This window comes from Mirounga angustirostris, unplaced genomic scaffold (assembly GCF_029215605.1).
Source record: "Mirounga angustirostris isolate CCGP_5_RB_7025 unplaced genomic scaffold, mMirAng1.0.hap1 SCAF_13, whole genome shotgun sequence".
Lineage (NCBI taxonomy): Eukaryota > Metazoa > Chordata > Mammalia > Carnivora > Phocidae > Mirounga > Mirounga angustirostris.
In genome coordinates, this window is record NW_026991721.1 from 10,929,371 (window position 1) to 10,930,801 (window position 1,431).

The window sequence follows — 1,431 nt, forward strand, 5'->3', positions numbered from 1 at the left end:
AGCTAGGGGACCTGGGTTGTTGCCCTCCTTCACTGAGCACTTAGCTCCTAAAGTAGCAGCGTCACACATAACGAAGTGTGTCATTTTTTCTACACCCCAGCACCAGAGCTATGATTTAGAGATTTTTTGCCTGGGAATGGGGAGTAGCTGACCATAGAACAGAGGTCTTCAAATCCAAAGGAAGTTATTTCCTTTGAAACGGAGTGTGGAGAAATTCAAGCCTAAAGGTTCTCTCAAAAATAGTGTAGGTTGGTGTCTTCTTCCTGCCTTGTCTTCATTGGTTTTGTTCTCAGAGCTGCCAACAGCAAGATGTCTTCAGGAAATGCCAAAATTGGGCATCCTGCCCCCAACTTCAAAGCCACGGTTGTTATGCCAGGTGGCCAGTTCAAAGACCTCAGCCCATCTGACTACAAAGGAAGATACGTTGTGTTCTTCTTTTACCCTCTTGACTTCACCTTTGTGTGCCCCATGGAGATCACTGCTTTCCGTGACAGGGCAGAAGAATTTAAGAAACTCAACTGTCAAGTGATTGGTGCTTCTGTGGATTCTCATTTCTGTCACCTGGCATGGATCAACACACCCAAGAAACAAAGAGGACTGGGACCTACGAACATTCCTTTGGAATCAGACCCTAAGCGTACCATTGCTCAGGACTATGGAGTCTTAAAGGCTGATGAAGGCATCTCATTCAGGGGCCACTTTATCATTGATGATAAAGGTATCCTTAGGCAGATCACGGTAAATGACCTTCCTGTCGGCCGCTCTGTGGATGAGACTCTGTGACTGGTTCAGGCCTTCCAGTTTACTGACAAGCATAGGGAAGTGTGCCCAGCTGGCTGGAAGCCTGGCAATGATACCATCAAGCTTGCCGTGCAGAGCAAAGAATACTTCTCTAAGCAGAAGTGAGCACCAGGTCATTTTAGGGCTGGGCTGCAGTGGGTGGCCATGAAAACAAAATCTCTTTTGTACTATTGTCATACTTAGAACATAAGACTTTAGACTCTGTGCAGATGTGGTATGGGGACAGGACAGGCCTTTCCTGCAGGGGTTGGGGAGGCCGGCCTTTCTTCCCCTGGAGAGAAGGGCCTGAGCTGTTATGGGGCAGGCCAACTGTTATGTACAGTAGTAGGGCATCACTTTTTGTCTTTTGTTGTTTCTATTAAACTTGAACTGAAAAAAAAGATAGTGTAGGTTGTAGTGAAAGGCATCAATAGGTTAACTGGAGATATATGCTAAGCTATACACTGGCTAGCTTCACAGGAAAAAATGGAAACAGAAGAAGCCTGCCTGGGGCCAAAACAAATTCCAAACACTGACTGCTAACTATCTCTTGATTGCATGTTTGTGAAGCAATTCAAAAGGCACTGGAATGGCACTGTTTTAAACAATAGAGCAGGGGGGGCCGGGTGGCTCAGTCCTTAAGCATCTGCC

General features: G+C 46.3%; 1 pseudogene; it reads left to right on the top strand.

Moving 5' to 3' along the window:
* Positions 1–309: 309 nt before the first annotated feature.
* LOC123856370 (peroxiredoxin-1-like) lies at positions 310–1,181 on the top strand (annotated as a pseudogene).
* The last annotated feature ends 250 nt before the right edge of the window (positions 1,182–1,431 follow it).